Genomic DNA, 17038 nt, shown 5'->3' on the forward strand with positions numbered 1-17038 from the left:
ACAACTTATATATATATATATATATATATATATATCCACATAAATCTCTGTGTATGTATGTATGTCTGTGTATGTGTGTGTATACCAGACTACTTTACCTGCCTCCTGAGAAACCTGTATGCAGATCAAGAAGCAACAGTTAGAACTGGACATGGAACAATGGACTGGTTCCAAGGTAGGAAAGGAGTATGTCAAGACTGTATATTGTCACCCTGTTTATTTAACTTCTATGTAGAATACATCATGCAAAATGCCAGGCTGGAAAGAAGCTCAAGCTGAAATCAAAATTGCCGGGAGAAATATAAACAACCTCAGATATGCAGATGACACCACCCTTATGCAGAAAGTGAAAAGGAACTAAACAGCCTCTTGATGAAAGTGAAAGAGAAGAGTGAAGAAGCTGGCTTAAAACTCAACATTCAAAAAAACAAATATCACGGCATCTGGTCCCATCACTTCATGGAAAATAGATGGGGAAATAATGGAAACAGTGACAGACTTTATTTTCTTGGGCTCCAAAATCACTGCAGATGGTGACTGCAGCCATGAAATTAAGACACTTTCTCCTTGGAAGAAGAACTATGACAAACCTAGAGAGTGTATTAAAAAGCAGAGACATTACTATGCTAACCAAGGTCCATCTAGTGAAAGCTATGATTTTTCCAGTAGTCATTTATGGATGTGAGAGTTGGACTCTGTCATGTTGGAGAAAATTCTTGAGAGTCCCTTGGACTACAAGGAGATCAAACCAATCCATCCTAAAGGGAATCAGTCCTGAACATTCATTGGAAGGACTCATGCTGAAGCTGAAACTCCAATACTCTGGCCACCTGATGCGAAGAACTGAATCATTGGAAAAGACCCTGATGCTGGGAAAGATTGAAGGCGAGGAGAAGGGGACGACAGAGGATGACATCGTTGGATGGCATCAACAACTTGATGGACATGAGTTTGAGCATGGGACTTGGCAATGGACCGGGAAGCCTGGTGTACTGCAGTCCATGCGGTTGCAAAGAGTCAGACACGATTGAGTGACTGAACTGAACTGATGTGTCTGCATGAAATAAATCCATGAGAGGACAGATGACATTTACTCATTTTACCTATTCATGTTCGCAGTAGTTACAAGTTATGCATGTAAGTGTTTTTGCTGAGTATTATGGAGGCATGTTGAAGTCTAATACTTTCCTCCTGTGGAAACTCAGAAAATACCCATCTTCTAATAGAAAAACAAAATAAATTCTATCTCCCAGAAAAAAAATTATTTTTAATCTCTGTAAGAGCTTCCTGAATATTGATATATCATAAAATTAATTAGGAAAGTATTTAAAAAGCAAAACCAAATATGGATCATTTCCCTTTAAAATTACTAAATTTTATGTTGATAAAATGTCACTAAGCTTTTTGTTCTACAGTGAAGCCTATTTATTTTCCTGTTTGCTCCCTTTGCTCACATAAAATTTACATAAGAGATATTTAGCAGATGCTTAATAAAAGATCATTCTAAAGCCAACATGGGTTACAGCTTTTCTAAAATCAAAAGTATTGTAAATAACTTAATCTTTCTCTATACTGAAAATAAAGGTTATGGATGATTTTCTCAGTGAATTTTTCTGAAATTCCTATAGTGCTCATTGGAATTGCAGTACATTAAGCTTGTGAAAGGACTGCAAGACCGTCAAAGCTTACCTTCTGTTAATATATGTAAACAGTTATCTCTAGCATCTAACCTTTACCAAAGTGTTCATCTTGCAGTAATTTGGACATGTAGTGCTTCATATAGAGTCATTCATTGTCCAGTACGTTAGTGGATGATGTATATTTTGTAGTTAATGGAGTTGAATAGATCTTCACATTTCACAGCTCAGTGAATGTGTACTCCATTTTCTTCCTGGCTTCTGCTGCTAGATTTTTTTTTTTTTTTAAGAAAGCAAGTTTATACATTAAAGATAAATTCATGACTTTGAGAAATGAATAAAATCTGCTTGGAAATGATCACAGTGGACTGAAAAGTTATGATTAGAATCATATAATTATTTATGCTAACATAACCATTGAACCAAATTCCTTGACATTTTAAAATCATTTAATTATTCTTAATTAGAAATGGTGTGTGAAGTGAAAATCCACAGTTTGCAATTGTGCTCATTATAAGGAATTCTTAAGTCACTGATGAAGAAAATAAATGGATATAACATTAGCATACCAAGAAATCATAGATGCCCCAGGTAGCCATCCAATATAAATTGAGCATGTATTTACTTCACCTTGATAAGACAGCATTTGGAAAATATCAACAATTGCTGAATTTATGATTTCTGATATTTAAACTTTCCATTTCTAAGACCAATAGTTTAAGAACTTTGAATAATCACATAGATTTGTTCACCAAAATAATTCTATGCTAACTTTACATAGTACTTCACAAGTGATAAAAATTTTTACATGTAGTAATTACATTTTCACAAAAGACAGAGAGGTAACATATTATCCTTACTCCACAAATAAGAAAATTAAGGCTAAGCATTTATATGAATTATAAAAGGAGATTAAAGTACTTTAAGTGCATAGATTTAGAATAATAATCAGATATTTGTCCCCGATCAAAAAAGCTAGTAAAGTATCGTTGGAAGTAACACAGGAAAAGAAGACCCAAGAGTTAGCAACTCATGAAAGGAGGACCTAAAATTCAATCTCCCATCTGTTTTTCTAAATAAAGTTTTATTGAAACACAACAATGTCCATTCCTTTAGACACTGTCTGCCACTAACTCCCTTCTCTAATAGTAGAGTACCACACAGATTGGAAAACTGAAAATATTTACTATCTAGCTCTTTAACGTTCTAGAGTTTGCCAATCCTTATTCTAAGCCAGAGAGATTGTCTATACCATGGGATGTACTTGGGGGCAGAATCCAGAGACCGCAAGGAAGTTCTAAATATAAAATGAAAAAAATAGAACCATGTTGAAGTAGATGCATGATTGTCCCTAATATCTTTCAATAAATAGTCATTTAGTGATACTATATATCAGAGCTAAAGAGGGTACATAGAACTGGGAAGAAAAGCCAATGTAATCATTTTATCTCTCAGCTAACAAATCTTTTTGAATTTTTGAAAAGTGTAGAGTATTCTCCTAGGCTTTAATCTATGAACGACCTTCCTAACTGGGTATTTTAATAATCTTCCAAGTATATGTATTTGAGGATAATAATAACATGAACAAGCAAGTATTAATTAAAACTATTGAGGAAAGCTAAGGGCAAGAGGATAAGGGGACAACAGAGGATGGAATGGTTGAATGGCACCACTGACTCAAAGGACATGAGTTTGAGCAAACTCAGGGAGATACTGAAGGGCAGGGAAGCCTGGCATATTACAGTTCATGGGGTTGCAAAGAGTCAGACATGACTTAGCGGCTGAAAAACAACAACAGCATGGATATCAAAAACCCTCATCAATTGACATTAGTGTCTTTGCTTCCTTAGATAACCTCACTTGATTTCTTACCAAGCCAGTTATTGTTTCAGGCAATGGAAAGAATCAGACAGAGTTGCTCTGCAGAATGGCCGTTAAACCTGTATACTAGTATTTCAAAGAGGAGGCCACTGTCCCACATGAAAGTCTCAAAGGAAGGAAAAAAAATGACTTAGCATATTAGATGCATTAATGTATATTTTTAACCAGATCCAAACTTCATGACTGAGTTTAATGGAAGATAAATAGCTGGCAGATTGAGAGGACAATTTATAATCCTGAAAATATATTCATGTTCACTAATTCTCTTTTTAAAAAACTTCTTCTTAACACCTCCCTGTTTATGGTGCTTATTTGGCGTTATGGAGAAAGAAATTCATGCCCTCAAGAATCACAAAATTTAATGGAGAAGACAGACACCTATATAAATAACTATATTATAATTGTTTCTATTACTGCTGGAGGTTGTGAATGGACACGAAGGCAGAAGAAACAAATCATCATAACCATTGTGTGTAACTAACACTGTCCGGATTCAAGACACCATGTCTAAAGGTCAGGATGCAGAAATCATTGGTGTAGTATAGCCAAGGCGAGACAGAGTATTTTATGAATACATATAATGTAGTTCAGTGAAGACTGTTCAGTCAAGAAATTCAATTTTAATTAGTGAAACGGTAATATTAGAACTACTGAAATCAAAGAAGGACTCATGCATAGTTCTCTTGGAGCCCAAAATTAGAGTCTCTGGTTTCTTCTTCTGTTCTTCAAGCCCAGAGTTTTGCATTAAATTATATTCCCTTCATTGACTTACATCAGATAAAATGCTGCACCCCTTTTGATGGCAGCAGCTGAATCAGCAACTTGAGCTGAGGTTTTAGGCCGTCCCTGTGCATGGTTTAATTGTACAGACACAGTGGTTAGGGCTATGGTCTTGTTCTAAGTCATGAGTCTATTAATATATGAAAGTCACCTTTATGCTCTTTACTAATAAACATAATGGAATGTGCTTAATATAGGAAATTATTTTTTTTAGAAATTCTGATGGACTGATTTTAATTAACTTGGTTGTACTGGGGTCTCAGTCGTAGCATGCAGGATTTTTGTTGTGTCATGTGGAATTTTTCACTGAAACACAGGACTGTCCAGGTGCCCTGTGTGGGCTTAGTTGCCCCTTGGCATCTGGGAGCTTAGTTTCCCGACCAGAGATCAAACATGTGTTCTCTGCATTCTTAACTACTGGACCACTAGGGAAGTTCCTAAAAGACTAATTTTTAAAGAACTTATTTTCATAATTTTTCCCCTTTAATTTATATTGATTATATTAGCCTCAGTTTTCTATAGAATAGTTAAGTTGGATGAGGAGACCTATACAGTCCCTCTCAGCTCTACAAATATATGTTTTTACACAACTTTCCTAAACAAACAAGTCTCTATTGAATTTAAATGTAACCTAATCATCATGATTTCCTGTCCCAGAAGGGTAGTGACCCTGCTGATATAAATGGGCAGTTTGCTCTTATTAATTCATTTATATTAATGTTCAATAACATTGGATAGTGATAATCATGACAGCTGGTCAAGAGGATCTAATATCTAAAATAACTTGGAAATTCTTCAACTTGCTATTTCCTGGAATGGCAATATTTTCTAAGCCCTCCTAAATGGAGAATGCTAAAGTACTAAGGAAATAGAATTATCTGAAATGTGATATCTTTAAGAGCAATATGATTTGATCCTCTAATGACCATTAATTAATTTAGATCAATTTCTTTTGATAGTAATATTGGAGTTAATTATTGGGCACAAAATATATGCTTAATCAATGAAGTAAAAATTTATCTGAAGTTTCATTTTAGGGGAACAGACAACCCTACAATATTTATATTTCATACACTTTAGTAAATCAGATCACTGACATTGATGTTATAATTATTTTAGTTAGGAATTAAAGAAATGCAGAGCATTTATGACCATCAAGTTGTTTGCATGAAAAAAACAGCAGTGTTTACTTACATGTGGATAAACTGAGGCAAGGGATAATTGAGAAGAGGGCTAAAGCTAGAATTTAAATCAATGGGACTCAGATTACTATTTCATTTGTTGAATCTTTATTTTAAAATGTAATGCACTGAAAATACTTCACAAATTTAATTTTTCTCTCATCAATACATAGAACATTTGTAAACTGAATAATTCACCTGCATGTTTAAACAGAGAGAAATAAATTAGTGTTAAAAAAAGAGAAAAAAGCCAAGTTGCTAAAATGCACACTATATGTTCATTTTTACTATCTCTTAACAAAATGAACATTTTAAATGTACCTTTTGTCTTTGACAGGGAAAAAGAGAAAGACAAGGAAATTAATATTTTTGTAATATAGATGTCATCTTATATTTCATGCTTGACTCATTTGAAAATGTAGATTAATTTGCAAACAATTTAGAAAGTTGAACTATTGAATTGGGTCCTCTAAGATTTAGGATTTGTCATCTTTTAAAGTTGACACCCAGTGAGAGCTTGTCAATTACAAAGAAGTGAAATGAAGTGAAAATAAGTCTAATCTTCATCTTCTTGTTATATGCTTGGTTGGTTATAGAGAGACACCATTTACAGGCTCAAAATAATTATTCAGAAAGTTACGCTTCACTTTATAGTCAAATTTAAGCAAGAAAAAGTGCCATTCCATGATGATTATTTTATTCAGTGGGAGGGGAGATTAGGTGGAGAGCAGAAAGTGTCATATGGCCTTGTAAGGCCAGTGTTTAGACCGTCTCTTATGTTTTTCCACTTCTCATATTGGTGATAAACAGAAATGACTCCAGGTTATTGCTTTTAAAACAAACAACTCTACTTGAATACTGCTCTCTTACTGTTCAATGAAAGTAAGGATTTTGGAGAAATGCTATTTACATGTTTTATCAACATGTGAATTTAAACACTCATGGCAGTTCTACTCCATCTCTGAAGTCGCCTTTTAATTGCTTTTTATTCCACCTATACACACCTATAGCACAATGTCCTAATTATCTTGTTAAATGAAAAAGATGAATTATTTGTAGTAGATACATTTACAAAGGCATACTTTAGTGAAATTATCTACAAGATCTAACTCCTGGCTTTGATCTCAAGATCATACTGCTAATAAGCAAGGTCAGTTACCTTGGGAAATGGATTAGTATTTAGTAAAGATAGCACTCCAGTAAATTCATTCTCAACTTTTGCTCAGCCCAGAGACTCTAAGCTGACTTTGAATACCTATCTCAGAATGACGGGTAGGGATTAACAGAACCAAAGTATCACTTGAAGTTAGGGGAAGAAAGAAGTATGCTCTAACAGTATTTTCTTCCTGCACTCTTAAGACCATTGAACCACACATGCTCTTCCTTCCTAGAAGAGAGGAGAGGAGTGTCTAGATTGAGTGTCAGAAGAGGTATGTAATAAAGTTAAGTCTTTCAGAATAAAGAATTGAGACTATATTTCTTCTCCACTGCCTCATCTGAAGTCCACAGGCTAACCTTAGTTCCATTATAGTGAGAGGGCAAAAGTCCCAAGAGAATTATTTGATACTTAAACACTTGCTCCTTCTTTTTTTTTTTAAAAAAAAGGATATATGATGTTTGACATCACTTCATAGACATATTTGGCAAAACCATAGACATGATTTGTTTGTTTTTCAAGGCCATACTTTATGGGTCCCTTGTAACAATGACAATGATTATTTTTTTGCTTTGTCTCAAAATCTGTGACATTGTTTATGGTACACTTTGGCACACTTGTTGTGTGTTGATGCTTATCTTAGAATAATTACAAAAGCAATAAAATAACATTGTGTTTGAACAATAGAGAAAAACATCATCATAATTCAATGCCCAAGTCCAATAAACATGATCAATTATATAAAGATTTTCTTCTAATTTTTATAAGCTTATTTTATATATTTGTAAAAATACTCTTCATGATGATTTTTATAGAGCTTTCATTAAATATTAAGTCATAAGTATGAGGACTTCTGGCTAATATTTCATTAAGCAGTTATATCAAGATTTATTTAACTATGAACTATTGCAATGCCAGTAAACTACTTACAACATTTTTTATTATATTTCATGCCATTTCAGATATCTATATGATTATGACTTTTAAAATATTTAGATTATCTTTAAGACAAATTGACAGAAGGGAAATTGCTGGCTCAGAGATGTAAACATTAATAAAGCAATAGAAAGACTACAAGCTTTAAAGCCATGAACCTGGATACAAATTTTAATTCACTCATTTATGCGGCCTTAAGAATATAATTTAATCTCTTGCATAATTGGATAATACCACCTACTATGTATCATTTTTTTAAAGATTATGTTAGAATTTAGCACACAGCTGAATAAAGAGTGATCATTATTATGTCTTTCCAAAAGTAGTAAATTAATTTAGAATGCTTCTAGCTATGTATAAGAATGTCATTTTTTTCATAGGCTTGCTATTGAGATGTTATGTATTTAACCAAGATGGCTGAGATAAAAAGTGATACTATATTGTTTCAATTTGCAAGCTTTTGATTGCTAGAATAACTGTATACTTAGTAGTGAATTCTCACTTTGAATCATATGTTGATGATCTTACTTATTTTGGATTGAAAGTTGTATCTTATTTAATCTTTATAACTTCTTTATACAATATTTTTGTGACAAGGTTCTAGATATTTGTATTTTTAATATAACTTGTACATATATAGACTACATATGCATATACAAATATACTGATTTAAGTTCCGGTGCAGTGTCATTTGCTTTTATTTTGTCATCTAAAATAACTTGCATAGTAAACTGAAAGTTATAGATACACAAAAAATACACATCTTAAAAAGATATCAGATGATGTCATTCTGTTCTTTGAAAAGTAAATGAAATTGGTTAGGTATATCCAATAATTTCCTCAAGATTAAAGAAATTTTAAGATCCTAAAGTTGTTATTATTATTTCAGGTCATAAGTTTCTGTTCCTGCTGAATTCTAGATCTCATTGGTATATTGCCCCTCTTTATTTTATGTCCACTAAAATGTCAAAGTCACTTCATTTTCTTCTCAAAACGTTCATGTTTGGAAGAGACTCTGGTGAATGTTTGGAAGTTTTATATTGGAGTAATAATTTAGCATTGAGTATTAGTCATGCCTGATTCAGCAATATCATATTGCTACTGTACCATTCTCTGGCATGAAAGCAATATTTGTCGCTTCAACATTTTCTATTTCTCAATTCTAGTATTTTATTATTCATAAATGTATGGTTCAGGCACATATACAAAGATGATCTTTTAATATAGGTGTTTCATTATATGTTTTATTAAATGTAAAATTCAATCAGTTGTATAATACACTATTATTTTATGTACCACTCAAAAGAGAAAAAAAGTTGCCACTTAAACTATGATAACTTTTTCATTGTAAGAATGAAGCTCATGAATTTTTAGAAGAATACAAAAATATCCAGCACACACCATGGCAGAATTTACAATGTCCAGCATGTGATCAAAGACTGCCAGGCATGCAGAAAAAAATCAAGGTACTATAACTTATAATGAGAAGAAAAAGATCAACTAACTGAAGCAGAATTTATACAGATGTTTGAACTTGCAGACAAGAACACTGAAACAGTTAACAACTACATTCTGGATTTTCCAAAATGTAAGTAAACAAAAACAGTCAAAATGGTCTATAGACAGAGCTAAAACTATGAACTTCTTAGAAGAAAACAAGGAGTAAATCTTCACAATCTTAGTTAGGTGAAGATTTCTAACATAAAACACCAAAAGCAAAAGCTATAAAGGAAAAAAAAATTAAAAATTGGTCTTCATCAATAGTAAAAGCTTTGGCACTTCAAAACATATCCCTATAAAAGTAAAAAGACAATCCAAAGACTTAGGAAAAATAAATTCATACATTCAATCAGGGACTTGTGTCCAAAATATAAAAAGAAACCTTATAACTCAAAATAATAAAAAAGCATTAAAAATGAGCAAAAGATTTGAATGGATATCTCAAACATATACAAAGATCCAATAAGCACACACAGACTATAATAGAAAAAATAGTAAAAAGACAAACAAGTGTTGGTGAGTATATAGAAAGACTCATATTGCTGGTTGAAGTGTAGACTGGTGCAACCACTTTAAAAATAATTTAATAGTTTCTTAAATGTTAAGCATAGAGTTCTTTTAGTCCAATAATTCCTCTCCTAGGCATCTTAACGACAGAGATGAAAGCCTATACAAAGTACTAAAAATGATTGAACTGTACTCTTAAAATAGGTGAACCTTATTGCATATAAGTTATATCTCAAAACAAGCTGCTTAAAAAAATAGAAATATGAAATATATAAGAAGACCCCAAAACACTGGGTGTAACTAAGGGCATATTAGATATTACAGATAAAAAGATGAATGGACATGAAGATATAGCAGAAGAAACTACCCATAATGAATAAAAAAGAAAATTTTTTAAAATAAGTTGAATACTATTGGGCTATGGGACAACTTAAAGTAAACTTCATTGTTGTTGTTTAGTAAGTTAGTAATGTCTGACTCTTTGCAACCCCATAGACTTAGCCCACTAGGTTCCTCTGTCCACGGGATTTCCTAGGCAAGAACACTGAAATGGGTTGCCATCTCCTTCTTCAGGGCATCTTCCCAACCCAGGGATCGAACCTGCATCTCCTGCATTGCATGTGGATTCTTTACTGCTGAGCTACTGGGGAAGCCCCAAAATAAACTACTGTCTGTGTAATTGAAGTTCCCAAAGGATAAGTGTGTGTCAGTGGTGGGTGGAGGGACAGAAAAAGTCTTTGAAATGATGGTGCTCATTATTTCTTGTACAGATTTATATAAGAAATAATGAGGACCAAAATGGTAAAGGACAAATGTATCATATTTTTATGTTGTTAAATTTTAAAAAAAAAATAAGCTCTTAAATAAAGGGCTTCCCTTGCAGCTCAGTTGGTAAAGAATCTGCCTGCAATGCGGTGACCTGGGTTCGATCCCCAGGTTGGAAGATCCCACTGAATCTTCCAGGCTACCCACTCCAGCATTCTTGCCTGGAGAATTCCATGGACTGTATAGTCCATGGGGTCACAAAGAGTCGGACACAGCCAAGCAAATTTCACTTACTCACTCACTTAAATAAACACAAAATCACAATGTGTTTTGAGGTTTACCACATTTAAATAAAATCAGTCCTGAATATTACACCACATGTAAAGGAGATCAGTCCTGGATATTCATTGGAAGGACAGATGCTGAAGCTGAAACTCCAATACTTTGGCCACCTGATGCAAAGAACTGACTCATTGGAAAAGACCCTGATGCTGGGAAAGACTGAAGACAGGAAGAGAAGGGAAAGACAGAGGATGAGACGGCTGGATGGCATCACCGACTCAATGGATGTGAGTTTGAGCCCGCTCCGGGAGTTGGTGATGGACAGGGAAGCCTGGCGTGTTGCAGTCCATGGGGTTGCAAACAGTTGGATATGATTGAGTGATTAAACTGAACTTAACATATAAATAAGTAGGCTATATCACAGCAATAATAAAAGCTTGGAGAGAAATACATATATACTCTTATAAAGTTCTTATTCTATATGTGAAGAGATATAATACCACTTAAAGATCGACTGTGGGCTTCCCAGGTGGCACTAGTGGTAAAGAACCTGCCTGCCACTGCAGGAGACAGGAGATGTGGGTTCGATCCCTAACCAGGAAAATCCCTTGGAGAAGGAAATGGCAACCCACTCCAATATTCTTGCCTGGAAAAATCCCATGCACAGAAGAGCCTGGTGGGCTATAGTCCACAGGGTTGCAAACAGTTGGCCATGACTGAAGCAACTTAGCATGCATGCATAAAGATAGACTGTGATAAGTTAAAAATGTGAATTATTATCTGTAAAATCAATATCAAAAATAAATGTTGTAACTAATAGGCTAATAAATGAGATACAATTGAGTAATTAAAGATGCTTGATTCATCAAAGAGAATTCAGTTAAAGAATAAAAAGGACAAATAAGGGCAAATAACAAAATAGAGATTTAAACTTAATCATATAAATAATCACATTAAATATAAATTGTCTAAACATACAATTATAAGGCAGAGATTATCAGATTGGATAACAAAGTAAGACAATTATATGTTACTTATAAGAAACCTAGTTTACATATGGAGAGATAGAACTAAATTAAAAATTAAAGGATAGGAAAAGATATATCATCCCAATACTGTTAAAAGCTGAAGTGGCTATACCAATATGAGAAAAAGTAGATTTCAGAGCAAAGAATATTGCCGGTGATAAAGAAGGCCATTTCATAGTGAAAAAAGTCAGTTTATCAAGAGGACCTATGGTCTTATATGTTTAATTAATGCTCTGTTGAGCATCACAATACATAAAACAAAACTTATGGTGCTGTAAGAATAAATAGAAAACTCCACAGATATAATCAGGCTTTCAATAACCCTCTCTCAATAACTAGCCTGAATGATGGATACAACAATGATACGGAAATTTGAGTAACACCATCAATCATTTGACCTAACTGACCTCTATAGAACTCTCCAAACAACTGCAGAACATAGTTTCAAAATTGACCAAGATACACTGTATTAAAGGGACACAACATGAATCTCAATAAAGTTTAAGGGATTTAAGTAGTACAAAGGCTGTTTTCTGACTACGATGGAATTAAATCGGAGACTGTGCTGTGCTGGGCTGAGTTGTTCAGTCATGTCCAACTCTTTGGGACACCAGGGACAGTAGCCTGCCAGGCTCCTTTCCCCATGGGATTTTCCAGGCAAGAATACTGGAGTGGGTTGCCATGCCCTCCTCTAGAGGATCTTCCCAACCCAGGGATCAAACCCAGGTCTCCCTCATTGGAAGAGAATTCTTTACCATCTGAGCCACCAGGAAAACCCAACGATGTACACTATAAGTCAGCCAGGAGTCAGACTAGTCAGAAATATCAGAGACTAGTCAGAAATATTCAGAAAACTCCCAATTATTTGGAAACTAAATAGCACAACTTCTAAATAATCACTGGGTAAAAAAAAAAAAATCAAAGGGCAATTAAAAATCATTTTGAACTTGATGGAGAAGAAGACAAAATATCAGAATGTGTGAAATAACTTTAACACAGTATTTAGAGGGACATTTATAGCTCTATATACATATAATGAAAATAAATAGGGCTTTGAATAAATACCTCAGTTTCCAACTTAAGAAACTAAAGAAGAATGTATTGGATTCAAACCAAGCAGAAGAAATGTAATAAAAGAGAAGAGCGTGGAAGTCAAAGAAATAGAAAATCAGTTGAGGAAATGAATGAAACTAAACCATGGTTCTTTGAAAAGACTTATATAATTGGTAAACCTCTAACCAGACTGACCAGGAAAAAAACAGAGAAGACACAAATCAGGCGTGAGAGAGTTGGTAACACTACAGAGTCTACAAGTATCGAAAGGGGAAATTAGAGAATATTGTGAATGATCTTATGCCAATAAATTTGACACTGTAAATAAGATAGTTCTTTCTTAAAAGATACAAATTACTAAAGCTCACTCACAAATAAATAGGTAACCTAAATAGGCATATATCTATTAAAGCAAGATTTCTCAAAGTTGACACTACTGATATTATGGGCCAGATAATTCTTTGTTGTAGGGACTATTCTACACATAGGATGTTTAGCAGCATTCTTGGCCTGTAGTCACTAGATACTGTAGCAGTCCCCCTTGTAAAGACATAAAAATTGAAGTTAAATGGTATCAAGAGATTCTCTGGTGAATATCCCAAGTTCTTAAGTGAACTCCTAAAGAGATATACCTTAGTACTGAGGGAGTACCAGAGATAAACATAGCCTCAGGAAATCTTAAGTTTAACCTTGAGTCAAATTTCATTCAATTGAGATGATTTGCCACTATTCTTTCAAAATGCTAGAGGATGGGTTAAATCATTTCTTGAGATTAAATAAATCACCCAGATCTGCTACAATTTTTCATGCCAGTTATTTGACATTCAAATCAAAATTATGAGGCCCATAAGAAAACCAGGAATATGAGCAAAATCAGAAAATAGAAACAGAACAATAGGTGGTCTGACTCATAGCTACCAAATAATGAGTTTAACTATGTTAACATTCTGAAGAAAACAGATGATTCAATTGGACATATTCATCAGAGACTGTGATTTATAAAAAGGAACTATTTCTAGAACTGAAAGTATAATAATTAATAGCCATAAATATAGAATATACATCCTCTGGTCTGGCTTCTTACACTCATCTATGTTATTGTGTGTATCAATAGTTGCTGTTGTTGTTTAGTTGCTCAGTTGTGTCCAACTCTTTGCAACCCTATGGACTGCAGCACAGCAGGCCTCCCTGTCCCTCACCATCTCCCAGAGTTTGCTCAAGTTCATGTCCATTGCATCAGTGTTGCCATCCAACCATCTCACCCTCTGATGCCCTCTTCTCCGTCTGCCCTCAATCTTTCCCAGCATCAAGGACTTTTCCAGTGAGTTGTCAGTTCGCATCAGATGACCAAAATACTCGAGCTTCAGCTTCAGCATCAATCCTTCCAGTGAACATTCAGGGTTGATCTCCCTTAAGATTGACTAGTTTGATGTTCTTGCTGTCCAAGGGACTTTCAGGAGTCTTCTCTAGCCTCACGATATGAAGGCATCAAATTCTTTGGTGTTCTGCCTTCTTTACAGTCCAGCTCTCACAACCATACGTGACCACTGGGAAGACCATAGCCTTGACTATATAGACCTTACTCGGCAGAGTAATGGCTCTACTTTTCAACACACTGTCTAGGTTTGTCATCGCTTCCCTGCCAAGAAGCAATTGTCTTTTGATCTCATGCCTGCAGTCACTGTCTGCAGTGATTTTGGAGCCCAAGAAGAGGAAATCTTCTTATCTTAATGGATCAATAGTACATTACATTTTTATTGCTGAGTAGGACTCCCTCCTATGAATATACTTCAATTTGTTTATGTATTCCTTTGTTGATGGACATTTGAATCATTTACAGTTTGGAGGAATTACAAAACTCTTGTATAGGAATGCTTGCAGCATTGTGAAAGGCACGATTCAGCTCAATAGAACGGCACCCATCTCACTTGCACTTAAAATTATATTGGTTGGTATACAATTCATGTAGACAGAACTAAATCATAAGAAGACGACATTATACAAAGTGTTACTTCATGATCTTGACAATTTTGAGTCCTGGTCATTTATTCTCCATGTTAATCCAGGAGCACTGAGGTCTCTCCCCACTTCAGATGGTAGCTTCTCCATTGCTACTACTATCTTTTCTTAGTTAAGTATTCTAAAGAGTCTGGGGTTTTCTTCACTAAATGGCTTTACTATAGTCATTCTGTCCTTCATTTCCCTAATTATGACCTGAAAATTCAAGTTATAGTCCACATGATTAAAAGAGGAAACGATTCTGTGTTAGAGTATAGGAAGGGAGAAGTGTTGGAACAAATCTGTCTTCCTTGTGCCATCCTGCCCTCTTCCAAGTTTCTAAGAAAAGAAATGACCAAGCATTAGAGCTATCAGTAAATTTCATAACTAAGAATTGGACCAAGTTCACCAGGGAACAACAGAAGGTACCCAAAAACATAATCTTTTTTTCACAAAGCTAGGGTACCCCATACGCTTCTCTGCCTCTAACCTGGCTTCGGTCAGTTCAGTTCAGTCACTCAGTCTTGTCCGACTCTGCAACCCCTTAACCTGACTTACCTCCCTCATATTCTCAGGCTGGTCTACAACATTCACTTTTCAAGCATCTTGGGACAATTTTCCACCATGAGGCAATTTCCATCCTTTTTATCAATGAAATATCACATTTCTCTGATCTTCTCCACCTGTAAGGGAGGCATTCTTGATAATTATTTTTGAATATCTGACTATTGAAAGTAAGTTGTCTCTCACACATAAAAAAAATCAGAAATAGTATACTATTTTTGAGAAAAAATGATTTTACTCATCTTCAGGCAGACATTCTTACTCTTAGAGTCAACGGATCCCTGTTGTCTTCTGAGGAGTATTTGGTCTTTTCTGCTCCAACAGAAAACTTAGAAAAGGAAGAACAGAACTACTCTAGTTTGCAATGACTGATTTCTCTGTCATCTTTGGATTGTGGCAATGTTTAATAAATGCTTCTATTTATTTGAATAAATGTTTCTATTTACTGATTGCCTACCCCCACTCCATAGAGGGAGAGTGTGGTTAATTCTTACTACATCATTTCTACAATAATACCTATCTACTACATTATATACCTAATTGTATTATATTCTCTAACTCAAGATTTTACAAAGACAACAAAAGAATTTCACTTAAAGTTTGAAAAGATACTGAATACGCTTTCTTCTACATGGACTTTAGCATGCTACCGTTCAATGACGGGGTTCTATCACTTTCAGTTCCTTCATACCAAGGGTCGGCCGGGGGCCGCCTTCTCCAGGCACTCTCCCTATTCTCCTGAAACTCCATGCACGTTGCAGGGAACAGCAGCCTACCAGTGTGCTGGGACTCTATTTTTGCATTTTGACACCCTTCTTACTATGTTCATAAACCTTACATCCGCCGTCACTCTAAGTTCACTCCAAGCGCAGGGTCACTGCCTCTTCCAGAGTGTTTTTTGGAAGGTTATCGGCTGCCCTACAGGCAGCTTTAAGAAGATTTCCTCTGAACCCAAGATCTCTATATGTAGTCCTCTTGGTCTATCTTCTGTTTGCTGTTGGTATCTTTCTAGGGCCTCTTTATGCATCTAAAAGTAAATATCAACATATTCTTAATCTTAACCCTTTAATATAAAAGACAGTACATATCACACAAGGTTTGCACCTGTTTTCTTTTTTTTTTTTTTAAGTAAGCAGAATGAATTGGGAGAAAAATTCTCCATTTGTGCAGGGCTGTGACTTCCTGTAAATGTTATGAAATGCTGTCCCTATTTGATTTACTTTCAATCATTGTGTGTCATCCATAATGTGTTATAATTATTTTTAATTAAATTTATGAAAAAAGGTGATTAAATGATTTAAACAAAATATGAAAAAATTTAAAAACAGAAATATAAGTCAAAGAAGATACCAGTACCATTAATGTGGGAAGAGCTCAAGAAAATTTCAAATTAAAATACCACTGTTCTGTTGCTACTGAAAGTTAAAGTCTAAAATTAAAAATCTTAAATCGCTAGGTTGTCTTTTGTTTCCCCATAAATAACCAATTTGCCAGAATAGAAAGATTCTAAATCACTTGTTCAGAAATTTTGTAAGAGAAAAGTAATGTGTTTTGGGATAGGGAATGCTTGTTTTTATTATACATGTATGCCAACTATTGATTGAAAATTCTTTCCTTTGGAAAATCATGACATTAGCCTACTTTTTATCAGGAAAATTTTGTTCCCCACTAGCTTTATAAGAACAAAAGTCTTCATTGAATGACAAAAACTAGAAATCTCATGCTAATCTATTAAAATTCCTATAAACCTGCATTTTAAAAAGATGGCAA

The 17038-nt window shown here is 34.4% G+C and overlaps 1 pseudogene; it reads right to left on the reverse strand.

Annotated features, from left to right (window-relative positions):
- LOC110127346 (N-acylneuraminate-9-phosphatase pseudogene) overlaps positions 1-16018 on the reverse strand; it is a 78431-nt pseudogene extending 62413 nt beyond the window's left edge.
- Between the last annotated feature and the right edge of the window lie 1020 nt (positions 16019-17038).

The sequence above is a fragment of the Odocoileus virginianus genome, chromosome 6 (assembly GCF_023699985.2).
Source record: "Odocoileus virginianus isolate 20LAN1187 ecotype Illinois chromosome 6, Ovbor_1.2, whole genome shotgun sequence".
Lineage (NCBI taxonomy): Eukaryota > Metazoa > Chordata > Mammalia > Artiodactyla > Cervidae > Odocoileus > Odocoileus virginianus.